Genomic DNA, 17,195 nt, shown 5'->3' with positions numbered 1-17,195 from the left:
CTATCCTAGCAGTATTTTTGTTTTTCAAGTATTGCTGTTTGGGTGTTTTCTATTTGCTATCTCTTCATTTTGTTTGGGTATGTGGAGTCCAAGTGATATTTTGTGTATGGAAACTGAAGGGTTTACTCTGGGTTACTTTTAGAGGTTGATTTATTTACAGTTATGTAAGTCCAGCATGGGCTGAGTGCTGAGGTATAGACAGATACCCGGGGGTCTCTCTTGCTTTCCACAGAGGGTAAGGCTGAGGACAAGAAGCAGAATTCCAGGACTATCTGTGATAGTCCAGAGAGATCTATCATAAACTTGTATCTTAAAATCTGGCAGGCACCAGGTGGGACCAGGATATGATGAGAAAGCAGAGAAAGCTCTTTGTGCTTGACCTAAGTCGATTGCAGTGATACAGCTGAGATTAGGAGGTTTAAAGATGAACTCCTTGCTACTTCCCTACTGGATTTCTTCCAGTTCCCCTTACAGTATTTTTTATATACCTTAATTTTAAGATATGTAATGCACAGTTTGCTCTGGGTGTTTCCCTTATTGTGTATATATATATATATATATTCCATTAATTTTGGCAAAATCACTAAGAAACAGAGCACCATGTTAAAAGAAAAAATGTTGAAACTATGTAGTATATTGGGCCAAAATTGGTGGGTTTATGAGCAGGGCCTGCAGGGGTGGGGGCATTGAGGCAGGGAGGGTCACCCTTGAGGGCTGTGGCCACCTGAGGCCAAAGCAAGGGCATCCCTGGGGGAGACTGGGACCTGGGCAGGAGGAGTCCAGCCTGGACAGGGAAATGGAGTGGAGGAGCAAGGAGTAGCAAAGAGGAGCAGACAGAGAAGGCTTTGAGGACACAGCCGTGGCTGTCTGTGTGCCTGTGGCCTCACCAAAGGCATGGATGGGCTGAGGGGAAGGCATGGCACAAACCAGGGGAGTTAGGCTAAGAAAGGTGTTTGAGTGAAGTTGACCCTCGGGAAGCTGCAGGAACAGAGTTCTCCTCAGTGGTTGCTGAACTGCTTAGTCTCCTTTTTTTTCCCTCCTCAATTTCTGAAACAATAATTAATAGTGTGTTAAATGTCAATAAATAAAGTAAAATTATATTAAATATCCTGAGTGGGGATCCTTTTGCCCATGATGTACAGACAACAAATTTGGGGGATTCTTGTATTGGTTTTGCCATTTTTTAAAAATCTTTGGAGTTTATTTTTACAGCTTTGGTTTTGAACTTTGGAAACCTAGAGATAAATATATTGCTTAAAAAAAAAAAAAAAAAAAAGCAAAGAGCTGAAAGCTGAAATTTTTATGTGATGATGAGACTTTTGGAGAGCTGTCTTTAGGAAAAATTCCTAGTGCTGCAGGGGACACGATAAAATCGCTGGCGTTGGCAGCTCTGCTGTGTAGCCTCTCCTTCCTCCCCCCGGCTCCTGCCGCCTTCCCGGCCTGTCCCGCTCGGCTCCCTCTCCCGGAGCTGATTTTTGCGGCGTGATCCAAGCGCGGGTCCTGCCTGTGGTGCACCTGTAATGCAGCGCACACACATTACTGTGGGGTAGCCTGGCGCAGAGTGAGGTCCGGCATTGCCTAGCCAAAGCAGCATTTGTGGGCAGCAAGCCCCGTGCGTTTTTGCGCTCCCCCTGCTGGATGTGGAGCGCGGGAAGAGCTCCCGGCTGGAGCTGCCGGTCCCCGTCTTGCCCCGCTCCCGGCCCGCAGCTCCCTGGGCGGGCAGCGGCGGCGGGCGGTGGCGGAAAGGACTCGCTGCTTCCCAGGGTCCGCTCGGGCCGGGAGCCGGCTGTGCCCGTGGAGAAGGCTGGGAATGGTGCAGCAGCGAGTTACTGTGCCACAGCAAGGTTTAGAACTCACCTGGAAAGGCTGGCTGAGGCCAGCCAGGTGTAAGGGCTTTCCGGCTGACACTTCTTCTCTACCACCTATTGGCATTTTCAAGTGTAGCCCGCTACCCCTGAACTTTGCCAGTGAGACTGTTTAGGGGATCTTTCTAGAAACAGGATGTGAGAAGGGACCGGGCTTGAAAAAGCTGATTTTATTTTTAGAAGCTGATTGCGGTTCCCAGCAGGACCCTGTGAAGCGTGCTGGCAGAACTGGGGCTGGCGTGGGGGCACGGAGCAGGCTGGGGTGCTGGAGGGGACATTGTCCACCCCCTGAGCAGCTTGTGCGGGGAAACCAGGGAGCAGATGCCGCTGGGGACGGTGCCAGTGTCCTAAAATCAGCCTGGACCAGGTTTGTCAAAGGGGTGGGTGGTCAGTAATGTGAATTCACAGAAATGTTAATGGATAGCCCTTTGATTTTAAGAGGTGCTTTATAAAACAAAGTAGGAACTGTGGTGCCAGTTTTACAGATGGGCAGAATAAAGCACAGAGGAGGGGGTTTGTGCACTGCAGCAGTGCTGTTCAAGCTGGTTTAGGCAGCCTCTGTTCCTATCCTCTGCCCTGATGGTTGATCACTCCTGTCTTGGGCCTGCTCCCTGTGCTGTGTTGGCACAGCTGTTTATGAGACAACATACTGAAGGAAATTAGTTCCCCCATTCCAGCTAACCATGCAGCTGCACAAATGCAGTGTTAGATGTAAGAGTCCAGGAGAGAGGAGTGAGAGACAAAAATTGTCCGGGTAAGTGCTACAGCCTGATCTGACAAAAGTCCAATCCAGTTACACCTGGAATGGTACCCAGATCTTGGGGCAGGAAAAGAAGTTTTTCCTTTAGAGAAGCAAACTAAAATAACTAATTACAACTTAATTAAAGACCAGTCTGCATTAGCTAAGAAAGTAATTTGTTAACACATACTAAATTTGAATCAATTAACATGTTTTTTCTGCCTTTTGTAAGCAGGAGAAAAGCACTGGGGAAAACTTCTGGATGAGAATAAATCCATTCTAGGCAAAAACATTAACAGTTCAGTGAGGCCCTAAAGCCAGTCAAGCGCCCAGGGTGCTTGTCAATATTGTAACTTCTCTAAAATTGCCTTTTGTGAGACAAGAAAACCAGCAGCATCCCTGTATGAAGCAGACAGTCCCTTGGTGACACTGGGTGTGTTGGGGTGGGATGACTGTTTCTAAGGTGTTCAGTCATGTTTTTATTCTTTGTGAATTACTAGTGAAAAGGATAAATATGGCTGCAGAACAAACATTGAATGCAGCTAGCAAGGTACTTGTAATAACTTGAGGCTTTTCTTCTGCATTTTTTTTAAGTCACCTGTGACTTTTGTATCCTTTGAATTGTGATGAAGGTGTCTGCTCCCACAGCTGGTCGTTGGGGAGGAACCTGGATTGGTTGCAAATTGTATGGGCTTTGCTGTGCTATTCTTTGTCGTCGTTGTTTTTTTCTTTTTTCGGTAGTATGTGCTTTTTCATGTTTAATGGAAATTTGTTTTATATGGAAGTTATTTGGAAGTCAGTCAAAAGAGAGGCAAAATGTAGTCACTGTGTTACTTTTCTCGGTGTTTGCTGAGTTTTGGAGCCTCGTAGTATAATGCTGTAAGGACACCTTGTCTGCCTGCTGAAACAGCATGTAACAAAATACAGACTACCCATAAACATTCCCCCGTCTCCCTTTGCAATCTTTCTTTATAATTAAAAAAAACATTTCCTAGAAGTTGCAGTGCTGTGCCAGTGTAATCCATAAACTTGTTTTGTTTTGCTGCAGAGAGGATGGTGGCTCTGAGGTATTTTGGTGTATTTTCTTAAGCAGTGTTTGGGGGTTGGTTTATCTTTTTTAATGGCACTTACCTCCCAACAGTCAGTGAGTACCCTTTATAAAGAGAATAAAAGAGACTTCAGCATGACCTTTAACTGAAAAAAAATTGCCATTTGGCTCAGGAAATTTTGATATAAACCTCAACAGAATTCTCATTATCTTTTCCTCATTTCATTGTTACAGGCATGAAAACCTGTAGAACTTAAACTGCTGAGTGAGGCTCAAAAGCTTGGGGATGGCAGGAGCTGGGCTGGAACCCCAACCCAGCTTCAGATCTGGTCCTCCTGTCTTGGTTGTTGGACTCCTAAATGCTCTTAATTCATTTCAGTCCTTTCACTGAGCTGATTCGAATGCTGCTGTGTTCTGCAGGAGAATGGAAGCATGATGTGTCTGTATTTTTATTGCAGGAAAATGGATCTTGTTATGTGAGGGCATTGAGGAAACAGCCCCCAGCTACTGAGAGGAAGAAAGGCCAGTGGAAAATATTCAGGTAGGAAAGCTGTGTGTATCATCAAGCAGTAAAAACACTTGTGAGCTTTCATTCTTTTTCCAGACACTGTGTCATGTTTGATGCTTGAATGGCTGATCTGGTCACTATCATAGTTTATTTGTTGTTTTAAGAAGCAGCCCTGTTTGGTCAATTGATTGCAACAACAAAACACTGCAAGCAAAGCCCTCAGCATAAACATTCCTCAGGCTATCCCTGGTACAATATTGATTCTGATATAGAATACAAACAAATTACTCTTTGCGTGAGCCATTCGAGCTATAAAACACAGCAATAATATGTTCTACTTGCTGCCAATAAATGTGCATTTATAATAAACTAAGCAGAAATCCCTGAGTAGAAGTGAGCAGTAGTTTCAATAATGTGTTCAATATCTTATGTCTAGCTGTTGTACAGAATTTTTAAAAAAGCACAGAGTGGGCACTCCAGGGTTTCTGTTTCCCCCTTCACTTAAGAAAAATAATCTTTGCAGACTTGTTCTGTTGCTGCTTGTCCTTTGCTTTTGGGATATTTTAGATATTTTTAAGTATTTTATAATACATAGTAAGCTCCTCTCTGCCTTATTTTCAGTGCAGGTCAGTGCATTTCAAGAATTTGGCCTACATCATTATTTTCTTGTGGACCAGCTGCCTCTCCTTACACTGCTGTGTGGGTCATCTCCATTTTTGCTCCTTGTCATACCCCAGTGGCATTTCCATATATTGGGAAATAGCACTAGAGACACTTCCATGAATCTGTAGTTGTTTTGAATGCACCTGAAATCAGGGGGTGAGTCAGTACCCTGTGACCAATCACCACTGGTGATGATGGAGCAGAACTGAAAAAGAAAAAATGTTACTGATCATCAGAACATAGATTTTTTTTTTATTATTATTATTTTTTAATCTGCTTTACCATGCTCATATAATCCACCTCATCCATATTTTCAGTGCTGCACTTTGATGAGTTACAGACAGTTGACCTCAAGGCATTTCTTGATGAACATTTCTGTCTGCTCTCAGCCTTGAAAAACTCAACCTTTTCAAGAGCTGTATGGGAGGAAAATGTGTAAGACTAATATTTATAGGCTGAAAGAGAAGGGAGAGGAAAGACTAAAGTGTAAAACTTGCTTCCAGCAGAAATGCCATCCCTCTTTTACCTCTGATAATTAGAAGCATTTCTGACATGGTTACAAAGCAAGTTAGTGGTGAGTGCCTGCCATTTGCTGTGCATTTCTACTGCAGGACTGTTTTCCTTCCCAATGCTTCTTTTATGTTGTTTTCAAACCACAAATTTCTGATATTCACCTATTGCATTATGATTCATCAATACTCCTACATTTCAGTTACTTCCAAGTATGTACACATGATTGTTTGTAAAAATACATGGTTGTGACTCATGTTCAGGTTTTGAGTATTTTTTTTTTCATATGGTTTAGCAAAGCTCGTTTGCATAAATGCTCTCATTAACAGTGCTAGCTGAAATAATCCTGAAAGACAAGAATGGGGAGAGGATTTAAGTGCCATAATTTTTGCCAGGAAAAGATCATGGCTATGTTAAGAGATACAGCAGTACTGATTTTAACTTTAACAGAAGATTTAGAGAACATTGCAAGTAGTTTTTAGAGGTGACTTAAGTGGTATACTGTATTTAATGGTCCCTGAATAGAGGTCTAAGATGATGGTCTTAGATAACAAAAATAGTATGTACAGGCATAGAAATGCAGCAAATAAATAACAAAAGGAGACACAGCACCAAACCCCACCACGTTAAGAAACACTCTGTTTTCAAAACTGTACTCTTGAAAATTTCCTGGAGATTTCCCTAGACTTGGATCCTCATTTTCAAAAATAAAATAAAAATCACTTTCCTCTGCCATAAGGAAACTTGGGAAAGAAGTTCCTTGCTGTGCCTTTGGGTCACGTGGCCTCACTGCTGTAGAGCTGGAATGTTTGCCATGGTATTTCCGGAGGCTTCATAAACACACAGAAAAAACAGTGGGGGTTAGGAGATTTTTTTAAAAAATTGCTGTGTATTTCCCCCAACCTTTTTTTTTTTTTTTTTTTTTTTTCCTGACAGCCTAAATTCATTGCACTTGAAATGTAGGATTCTTTTAGGAATTCAGAAGAGTTTTTATTTTATTAGTCCAGTGAATTTTAAGAGCTAAGTTAAAATATTTAATATTTTTTTTAATTGCTGAACTTGTCTAGAATTATATCTTACTAGATGTAATACCTGGAAACCTACATATTAAGCCTGGCTCTTATTTAGACGGTCTTAATGGTTTACTTTTGGCATGTGTCACTGTGAGTGGCATTCAGTAATCTGACTTGATAGCTGTCATCTTGCAAGGCAGAGTAATGCAAACAAAAGATGAGCACTCAGACAAGGTTACAGCGAGGAGCCATTTCCTAAGTCCTGCTGTGGTGGCATAGAATCCCCCAGTCAAATCAGAAAAGCACAGAATCAGTTCTGGCTCCTGGGATATGAGGGATAAGACTATGCAAACCTCTTCCATCTAACTGTAGGAATAGTACGTGCTCCTTTTCAGACTTTGCAAACACCAGCCTAAAGTGGGATTATGAGGATCTCTGTGTCTCTGTGATGCCATGGATATGTTATGGCTTAGTGGCAAGGTGGGCTGAAGGGACCCTGCAGTCCCTCTTACAGCCTGGGCTGGCAGAGCTACATCTTCTCCTCCTCCCTTCCCCTTCCAGCCAAGCTGCCTGTTGAACAAGGGCAGAGAACGTATCTGTTTTAAAAATAACCTGGCAAAAATGGTGGGGGGGAGGAAGGGGGAGGATGAATGGACTATTTTTAGCTGAACCAAGTCCCTTCTCTGCACAGCACCATGAAGCTGTCCTGACACTACCAGAGGGGTGGGGCAAAGGCAGTGCAACCGGAGCTGGTAACAAGCGGCCAGAGATAGGAGCTGCTTCTTCCAGATTGCCTTTGTGAAAAATCCCCCAGCAATGAGCCTGTGTACTCCAGGAGGCTGCTCAGGACATTGCGAGGTATATAATCATGTCAAGAAAGGCTTCTTGCTGAATCAGACAATTTATTGCATCAGAAGTTACAAAAAGGCAGCATAGTTTGTCTTTGAGCTTCTCTTTTAAGAATGAAGCAGAAGAGTTGGTTTTTTCCCAACTTCAGGTCCCAAAGTGGCACTCTGAGGAGGAGCATGGGTAGGTCTTGAGCAAGGGCTTGGATTCTGCACTTTGACAGGGCTTCTTCACTCCTTTCTCCTGTCCCCTAATGAACTTCTGAATTCTCTCTTTAAGTGTGACTAATTATTGAATTATATTTTCCTAGTGTTGAAATGTATGAAGTCTACAGTCGTTTATGTTAATAAAGTACGTCTTATGTTTTGTTTCAATATTTTGTGATGTCTGATTGCCACAGATTTTCACATTAACTGACTCCTACTCTACTGGTCTCTGGCTAGAGCAGTTGTTTGAGAAAGGAATGGGATGAAGCTAAGAAGTTGTTCTGAAATTATTGTACTGTAATTTGTAGGGAAAAACATAGTTTCAAATATTGGCTTAAATATAAATGCTTGGGTATATGTAAGTCATCTTTTGTAAAAGTAAGCAATGAGTCCAAAGGCAAACTGTGTTTTAATTTGAGCTTATCAGCTTGTATATGTGGGGGTTTTTTCCAGCTGGACAGAGAAATGTGTATAGCTGAGTAAAATGTTGGTAACTTCTTGCTTGAGTTGTCTTCAGTGTTTACTTTTTAGTAAAATGCTGTAGCACCCCAAGTTTCAGGTGAAAAATTCCACATATTTAGGTAGCAGAAATAGTATACAAGAGCTTCCTCCTTTTTTTGGGAGATGCTGCAGTGTTCTGTCTCATTTCTTAGTATGTTTCACTGTTTTTTCACTTAGTGCCTGTATGAAACTGCAAAGATTTTTTATAATTTTGTAATGATACTATGTATATCCAAATAATATTTTTCATGCCCTTTGGCTTTGCCCCTTCCCATCTAAGGATTCCAAAGTCTTCCTAAGAAAACTTTTGTTTCGGCAGGCCAATGGGAGTCACGGTTGAAACTTGTTCTCAGAAGCTCTGTGTTCCTAATGGCCTTTGACAGTGGTTGGAAAAGATGTCACTTCAACATAGTGGAAAGCAACCAAAGTAAATTATATTTTTAATGAAGGATTTTCTATCTGGATGAATTGATACTGGCAGGACAGTATTAGTTAAAAATAGAAGAACCTTCTGCAGATACATTGCAATCCGTCCTGGTTTTACTTTGTCTAAACAAAAAGCAATGTACACATAGTGAGTGTAGACAAGTCTTTTAGTCTGAGGTACTTCCTTTGGCAGATGGCTTCTGATTCTTTTCTCTTTTTATTTTTTTTTAAAGTAAGTATTGCTTTGAAGGGAGACCAAATAAAATCAGTATTCAAGGATTCTGTTTATCATGTCAATCCATGGGAGATTGCTGTATCCTGTACTAGACCTACTTCATGGTGGTACAAGATTCTTATGGCCTTATAAAGGATGCTAGCTTGAATTCCTCTCTGCAAAGAAGTATTTCCAAAAGAAATAATACACAGATTGAGTATTTATTTTTGTTCAATACAAAAGTATTCAGAGCTAACTGGCAAATATTTTACTTCTCTAACCTCCCTTTTTCCCTTAACGTGTTTATCTCCTCAGTGTTCTCTTCTGACTGTTATGTGTTCTTTTAGGGTATTCTAGATCAGCTGATTTATAAGCCAGGATTTTTTGTCTTTTCACTGACAGTATGTGTAAGTAAAGGGATCAAATAGTTATTTGAATTTTATATCCTGCATGTATATATACTTATATTTTAGATAGATGTGTGTGTAAATTGAGATCCTGCTTCAGAACAGTTGTTGCAGTCTCAACAATGGTTGATGATTATATATGTATTTTTAAATGACTGAAAAATCTAAATAAGGTTAAATTAATCTGAAGTAATCATACTGTTGCATATTTTTAAATGTTTCATACCAAACAGTAGTTAACTACATTTCTCTATTTCACCTTTTTGAAGTTGGTGAGTTCAAGGTATAACTGGATTTTCACACGTTTTATTAGGCCTTGATATTTCTGACAGTGTAGCTTTCTTTTTTAGGCCTTCAAGTGGGAAGAGAGAGAAAATTATTTCCTTCTCAGGACAAAAGAACAGCACAAGTGTAATCTCAGCTCTCAGTTTTTCTTTTGTCTATGTCTCTTAACCTGGTGTGATTCATTTGGTTTGATTTGGTCATGTTTTTAGAAATTTATGAAAGGATAGGGAAGGGGGAAGAAAAGCACTCCTTTGAAGCAAGTATCAGTGATTCAAATGCTGCCTTGAATTGTAAAGATACATATGACTGAGATCTGTGTTACTAGAGTGTGAGAAATTCCGTGTGAAATGCCAGCAGGTATATAACCCAAACTGATGATCGATCAGGCAAGGGACAGGGACGAGTATATAAACTGCTTGTACTCTGCTGAGAATGTGTAGTCTTCACCACAGATCAAACTAAGCCTTTTCAAAGAAAATATTTGAAGGTAGCAAATAGTGGAAAACCTCCATATACACAATGTAATCTAAAAATCTGAGAAGTCAAAATAAACCTAGTTAATCTGGAGAATCTGAATGTGTGGAGGAGTGTGTCTGCCACACCTTGTGGGGTCCCTTCTCTCTCTTGCTTATACCTGTCCCATACATCAGAAAGCTCAAACTGAAAGCTAAAAATACTCCTTCACAGTGGAGTGGGAGGAAAAAGAAAACAGTCATGAACTCCACCTTCCAAACATACTAAGTGTTTGCTACAGAACAGTCTGTTGACACAGCATGCAACAAAATAATTATGTGTTGAATAAGGTGTTTTCTTTGTTGCCTTTGATTAGGGCACTTCAATGGAATTTCCTCTTGCCCATGTGCTCTCTTTCTGGGTGGGCAGAAGCTCTCTAACTTCTATAGGTTAGTTTCTGCTAAATAGAGTTTAGCAATGACCATTTTATTGTTGTCCTTTTTAATGTAAACATTTCCAGTCTCTTCAGGTGCTCTTCTTAAAATATGCCTTTAATTTTTTTCCCCTGATGATTTTCATTGCTACCTTTTGATTTTTTTGTCTTATTTTGCTCTGAATTTATAAGTTTATCATACTACTGTTGCCAACACTAGACCGTAACTGCTCCTGTAATAAAAACTTTGGCACCAGGGGAGCATTGGTTTCTTGGGTCCCGGTTTGATAACAGATTTCCTTCTCTGAGCACATTCCTCTTTTGGACTGTTCAAATGTCCACCAAAAATAGTGAATTCTTTGTTGGTGGGAACATCTGTGCACAGCCCATTTAACATCTATAGTATGGTAATGGTTTTTGGTCATTATCGTTCTGGACGTGATAGAAGCCAGAAGTGGAGTGCTCTTTATCAGTTTGTAGAGTCTTGCAGTGCTTTGCTCTGCCTTTCCCTCACCTCTCCCTTTGGCCTTTTTGGTGCTTGATGTCTTTTCTTATACTGCCTCAGAAGTTCTCACCTGGAGACCCCTGTTCCCTCCATCACAGTGCTTAGTCAGAGTATTTTGGGAGCTCATGCAGAGGGAAAGCATAGTGCTTGCAGCAGAGGGTATACCCCAAGAGAAGATGTACTTACACCATGTCTTGTGGTGATGTGAGCTTGATGTGCTTGTCTTCAGCTGCCCAGATTCTGTGTGGAGCCAAAGCAGAAGCCCCATATCCATCGTTTGCATTGTGTTGAGCTCGAGCTAATAAGCTCGGTCTCTTGGCAGGATGTGTTAGATCAGGCTTACTGCTGTGCTAATTGTGCTTACACAGCTTCCAGTTTGGAGCTGGCTCATTTACAGCTGGCTTGGATGCTGGCCAGGAAGGCTCGCCTCTGCCTGCAGTATGCCATGTAGACATACACACATCCAGCACTTGAACATGTCTGTCAATAGTAGGAAATTATATTTGGAGGGAGGGGAAAATCTTTGGCCTGGCTGCAAGTGTAAACAAGGACAATGTTAATGAATGAGGAAGTAGGTAGCAGTTTTAAAAAGGAGAAAGTTTGATTATTCCTAATTTAGACTCACTGCCACAAGTTGTTTTCAGACTGTGTTTGGCCCTATCTTGTTTCTCATTTACCACTGTTTTTGTGGGGGTTTTGGTTTGGGGATTTTTTTTCAATACATCTTGGGAATGCTTCCCGGATTTAAGAAATCTCACTGTAAAAGTGAGCAGCCTGTGAGAGAAACAGAAACTAATCCAAACACAATGTTAAAAAATGGGCAAACATTCAGAGGATAGAATGTGGGCTTGCTTTTATGATTAGCCCATCCACTGATTTTTGTCTTCTCTTACTTCATATATTAGCAAGTTATTATGTACACTGGCTCCGATGCAGTGTCAAGGGTTGGCCCATCTTAGTGTTGAAGTGCTGTAGTTACCTAAAAGTACAGGATACTCATGAGTAACAGGAATTATTCAGGAAGAAGAAACCCAGAGCTGTAAAAAGTTCAAGTTTGTTTATTTAGGTTTGAAAAGCTAGAGCTCAGAATGACTTGAAAGCCACATCCTCAGCTGGCTAAGATCAGCTTCATCAGTTACCAGCAGTTGCATCATTTACTTCATCAAGACTATGTCCCCTCAATTATTACGAAATCTTCTGTCTGTGGAGGAGGGTGGTGGTGGATGGGAACATAGGAGTGTGTATGTATATAAATACAGAGAAAACTGGGCTAGTCTCTTAATTTATTGTTAAATAATAAAATGATTCATCAGCCCTATTGCTATGAGCTCTCTTAATATTTGAGCCCATTTTTCTCAAATTAATTTTTTAGTTGCAGACATCCATGCATCACTGCATTAACTTGCTTGGCAGTTTAGAGGCCACTTCTCCTTTTAAAGCAAGCCTTGAAGAGACAGTAGCAACCTTGTAGTTCTAAAATCACTGTTACTAAAACAACCAGGGGAATGTATCTCTGCAAAGGCAGAGCTGAAAAATGATTTAGGTCCCTGAATTAATTTGAAATTTCAGCAGCACTAAGTAATATTTTAGTGGCAGTATAATCCTGTACATTACATATTAAGTCTGCAGACTGCACTGCCAGAGGAAGAACCCTGCAGTATTTAAGTGACACTGTAACACCATGGTATTATATTCAGGTCATTAGGGGGCATTTTACAGGATTCGAGTTATCTGGCAGAATGTCAAGGGTGAATCGTATATTCTCTGTTTCTTTGCCTCTCCAAATACGTAGATTAGGGGTTTAAAAAAAAATAAATGACATGTTGGTCACCAGTGTTCCTCCCCTGTCTCAGCCCAGTGCATCACCTGTGCGCCAGTTGCACGGGCAGCAAACACTGAGAGGGAAAGGGAAGGGGAGTAATAGATACAGATGGCTCACACGGCTGGTGAGAGAGCACTGTACTGAGGGTTGGGGGGTTTTCAAGTATTTGGCCTTTGAGCCAGGTGTTAGCAGGTGTCCAGAATGGTGGAAAGTTCTGAGCTCCAAGGTGGGTGTTTCCAGAGCAGATCCCTAACACTAAAAGGCAGGGGCACTCCTGTGGCTGAATATACTAAGGGAGATGAATGCCTCTCTCCCCTTTGTGCTTTACAAATTCCTTCTAAATTCATGTGTGTGGCCCATCATAATGATTTTGTTACCTCTTTTCAAATGTAGTCATCATTCAGACAGCTCTGGTTGAATTTAGAGAGAGTATTAGGCTATGAAAAGCATGTGTTCTCAGCAGCTCATTGCTGCCTCTGGCAGAAGTTGCTACCATTCAGATCTGCTAGCTAGATATTTCACATGATTATTCTGTGCACCATTAGAAACAAACTGGGCTGGGTTAGTTTAAGCATGTAAATAGTAGCTTTGGATCATTCTTGCTGTGAGAAACAGATAATCATCACACAAGTAGCCTAGCTGTCTAATAGCAAATTTCACATCAGTATTCCCTTGTCTTTCCTTCACTTTGTTTAAACTACAGCTTTTGGGGTTGGGGAACATTTGGGTGGGAACATTTGTTAAAAATAAAAACAATAATAAAAAAGGATCATTGACAACAACTGAAGTTGAAATTATCTTTCAGTGGTAGGAATGGCAATTGTAATATTCTGGTTGGTTAGGTGTTCATAACCTTTTCAGATAACAGAGTGGCCATCATAAAAATGGGATGCATGGCTGTGATCTTTCTGTGCTTCAAGTGGTTGAGGGGGGAACCCCAACAACAGTTTGCTTATTTGAAGAGTTTTGTGTTCTCTAATCTAGAAGATGGGCCAATTTGTTATAGGGTAATACCCATTTTCTTCTTGCTGCACTCCATGTGATGGGAAATTCTTAGAGAAGTCTCATGGGCAAGAGATGTGCCTGGCTGCTGCAGAGCAGTGCTCAAAGGAGTGGTGAGGATACTGGACAACTGGACATTATTTCTACAGGTCTTTCCTGTAAAAGACAACTAAGATAGCATTAAAATCTTACTAGGGAGTGGTGGCAAGGCTGGTATTTTTAGGGAAGTGCTGGCTGTGCCAATGGGAGAATTGCCTTACCTGGCAGACCTGCTGCTGCAGGAGGCTGGGAAGGCAGATCAGCAGGTTAAACACGGCTGTGGACGACAGCTCCATGAGCAGACAGGAAGGGAAGTACATGTTCCTGCTGCTGTCTGACTGGGTGCTGGGGAGTAAAGGCAGCAAACTACAGGTAGTAGCTGGGCTCGTGTACTCTGCCTACATAAATATCTTCTGCTTAGAATAGCCAGTTAGAGGGATGGCTGGATTAACCCACAATAGCATGTTTTCTGTTCCTACTGCTTTCATGTATGTAAAAATACTTCAAATATTATTCACTGTATTTTAAATTACTTCAATACCCTTATCCTCTGCTTCTTTTTTTTTATTATTTTTTCCAGTGCAAAGACTAAACTTTTATTTTTCTATATGTAGAGAGGCTACAGAGGATAAAGTTTCCATTTAGATTTTGAGGACTATTCTCCCTTGATCTTGATTTGGCTTTGGTTGTCACCAGCTTTTGTTTTAAAACGTGTATCAGGAAGCCAGTTTTGTCCAACCATTTCTACTGGATATTTTTTAAAGTTGAAGGCAGTGTGCTTTCCTGAAAAATGTCCATAGATGAAGAACTCTCTAGAGTGTGTCTCTAGTGATCTGTGCAGTTAGCAGTTACTCCTGTGAGCTGTCATTTTACAGTAAAAATAGAAAATGTAAAATATTGATTACATATGCAAGTACAAGAAATGTACATCTGCATACTAGCTCTCCAGAAGCTTGTAGATAAAAATAGATTTCAGTCTCATTTTTCCTTTTAATGTGCCACAACAAGTAAGTTCTGGTCTTGAGGAAGTATGTGTGAAGCCATAAGGCTATAAGCTTGTGAAGAGAACTTTCATTCCAGCTATTTAGTTAAGTGAATTAACATGGAAATTTTCTGGGACTTCTTTTCCTAAGTAAGGGACAATTACTAGTTATCCTGGTGCAGCAGTGAGCAATACCATAAAGTTCAGAACAGGACAGATCTTTGTTGTTTATCAAATGCATATTGTATACTGGGTATTGTAGTTTATGTATACTAGAAATACACAGTGGCCTGATGCTTATTTTACCATTCCACTACTACTGCTTTTTCAATGTATTTGCTGATGCTGCAACACTTCTTGCAGTAAGTTTTAGATATTTCAACATCTGCTGTTCTCAGTTGAAGTAATCCTGCTGCTCTCAATGGTGGTACACAGCTAAAGCCCCTTTTCCTTCCATCTCACTGAAGGCAAACATCTGGAGGACAAGGCTCCACTGTCCTTGGCCATTGAATCTGTTGTGACCTTTTTTGATTGCTATCAGTTTGAAGCATTGCCGGATATTGTTTTGATCCAGAAACTTGTCAAACCAACCTGTGACTCTCAGCTTCTTGTAAGGACTGGTCATGGAAATAGGAGATTGTAGGACAAGCCACATTATCTTATGAGATGGTGTGTATATGATAAGTTGTGAATAATTACACTATAAAGTAATCAGCCAGCAAATTACTTTGTTCCACAGTAGGGAACCTCCATAATAGGTCTGGCAAAACTAGAACTTTCCTTTTAATAGCCATTGTCAAAGTATTTTTAAGTATTGTCAATGTTTATTTAAAGTTGAACTGATACCAGGTTCACTTTCAAGTTCTTTATAGAATGAAAATTCTTTGTTCAGAATGAATCTCAATAATGAATTGAAGGTATTTTAGAAATAGGGTTTGTGGTGGAGTTTCATTTTAATGTTTTTTCCCTTCATGCACAGTGTGGTGCAGGACTGTAGATTTTAATCTCAAATTATGTTTTATTAAATATTTTGAGTAATAACCACCTGGTTCTTTAACATTTTGGGTTTATACATGAAACCAAGGAATCAACTATATTGGCTCATTTTGTTGCCAAAATGTAGCTTGAATCCTGCAAACAGTTTAACGGACTGCATTCAGTTTTGATAGTGGTATAGGAATATACCCATGATAATTTTATTCCATCCAGCATTTTTGGGAAGATCTTGCATTTGTTTTCTGTAGCTAATAAATTTATTATTTTGGATATGAATACATCTAAACCATATTTACTACTTGTGACATGAATGTACTATACAAGCTAGCAGAATATTTGTAGCTGTAATGCTCTCTGATGGAGGAGCTGTACTTTGCAGTATGTCTGCTTTCTTCCTTTTGTAAGCTTGCAGTTGATTCTTTTTTGGAATACGTGCATTCACACATACACACACAAAGTGGATTATCAGCCTGAAGCTTCAGGCTAAATGTGTGAGCCCAGGTGTCATATTTCTAATGCCCTTTGCATGAAATGTAAATTCATTGTAATTGCCCAAGTGTAGAAGCTGTATGTGTATTTATGAAATGTGAAATACAGGCACAGTCTGTGATTTCAAGTATCTTATGAAAATGTGTGTGTGGTAAGGCCACGGTGTCTTCAAAACAAGCTTCTTATGTTCTTGAACTTCAGACTTCTCAGTCTTGAAAAGTGAAGTGAATGACAGAATGCCTTAGGTACTTTCACATGTGTTTATATTTAGTAGGTCTAAAACCACTTACACCAAGGTAACTTACTGCAAAGGAAAATCACCTGCTGCATTAATTTTCATGAAGTTGATGGTTTTCTTAAGTTTTTGTGTTGTGAGGCCTCCCAGCCAAGAGGGGAAGAAAGGTAACAGGTATCGTGTATCTGTTAAATAAATGAAACAAGTGGATTGTGGGTAAATAAATATGAGTGACAAAGAGATGATGTAAGGAGAGCAAAAAGCATTCAAAGAACAGTGGATAGTGCCTACCTCTCCATCATGATACCAAATGCGAGAAAAATCAAAGGCTTTTTTCTAACTGGAGGGACTGAAAGAAGGTCAAGCTCAAAAATAGCTTTGGGTCAAAAAGGAGGGAGGAGAAAGAGACAGTGTAGTCACTGAGATGAGTAACTTCAGATAACATTTGAGTGTCTGAGATGTCATTGAGAGAACTGCTGCTGAGGAAGAGGCCTGCCATAGCTAATATTTTCAGTATAGAGACAGAAGATATCATTACCAGAAATGGGCTGCTTCGGGTGCAGTTGTCACTCTACCCTACTTATTGGTCTCTATTGATTCTCCATTTCCAGGTGTGTGATGCTGGGACTTTTGAGACCACATACTTTGGTCGTCTTGTTGCAATATTCCAAGCCATTCTATAAATCCTTCCTCATTAATTAAGGAGGAAAAAAACCAGCCCTTTTCCTTCAAACTTCTAGGAAGACACTGGAGGCTTTTGTGTAATCAAACCCTTGTCCTCAGCTGTTTACTCACACAGCTATAAATTGACATAAATGCTGGATGTATGTTCTAATCTTTATCATCACTGTAACACCTGGAAGTCATGACTTTTGAAGCATTTGTAGCAGCAGAAGTGGTTTAATGTTGCTGAAACTTCTTTCCTATATATATTAAAAGTTCATATGGTGGTGGATTCAATCTGAGACTTGTGTACAAGTACTTTGACTAAATACTCTGGGTTTTGAA

At 40.4% G+C, this 17,195-nt stretch overlaps 1 protein-coding gene across 6 annotated transcripts in view; it reads left to right on the top strand.

The window, feature by feature from the left end:
- ZMIZ1 (zinc finger MIZ-type containing 1) overlaps positions 1–17,195 on the top strand; it is a 340,259-nt gene that overhangs the window by 114,049 nt on the left and 209,015 nt on the right. For all 6 annotated transcript variants that reach the window (XM_015632815.3, XM_033515828.1, XM_033515825.1 and 3 more), the window contains exon 2: positions 4,111–4,193. The gene's annotated coding sequence lies outside the window, so the exon portion shown is untranslated. The remainder of the gene's footprint in view (positions 1–4,110; positions 4,194–17,195) is intronic.

The sequence above is a fragment of the Parus major genome, chromosome 6 (assembly GCF_001522545.3).
Source record: "Parus major isolate Abel chromosome 6, Parus_major1.1, whole genome shotgun sequence".
Classification (NCBI taxonomy): Eukaryota; Metazoa; Chordata; class Aves; order Passeriformes; family Paridae; genus Parus; species Parus major.
The sequence above is the reverse complement of the archived record's forward strand: the minus strand, read 5'-3'. Positions and strand labels throughout refer to the sequence as shown.